The sequence below is a fragment of the Crocuta crocuta genome, unplaced genomic scaffold (assembly GCF_008692635.1).
Source record: "Crocuta crocuta isolate KB4526 unplaced genomic scaffold, BGI_CrCroc_1.0 scaffold408, whole genome shotgun sequence".
NCBI classification, from domain to species: domain Eukaryota; kingdom Metazoa; phylum Chordata; class Mammalia; order Carnivora; family Hyaenidae; genus Crocuta; species Crocuta crocuta.
In genome coordinates, this window is record NW_027527444.1 from 3,479,336 (window position 1) to 3,479,567 (window position 232).

General features: G+C 49.6%; 1 protein-coding gene across 1 annotated transcript in view; it reads right to left on the minus strand.

The window, feature by feature from the left end:
* The window catches only part of CNPY1 (canopy FGF signaling regulator 1), a 33,598-nt gene that overhangs the window by 6,109 nt on the left and 27,257 nt on the right, over positions 1-232 (minus strand).

Genomic DNA, 232 nt, shown 5'->3' on the forward strand with positions numbered 1-232 from the left:
CCCCAGGAGAGCCGGCCGGCCTGACCTTCCCAATGCAGCGTGTATGCAGTTAGATGACCTACAGAATGTGAGACGTTAGCTGGAATTGTGCTTTTGGAAAAGGGCGGATGTTTGCATGTGGACGGGGGAAAACTCTGAGAACTAGAAAGTGCACTTGTACCAGTCGTCATTTTTCAAAGTCATTGCGCATGCAGAAGGCGCACGGAGGACAGAAAATGGCTGTGATTATTTA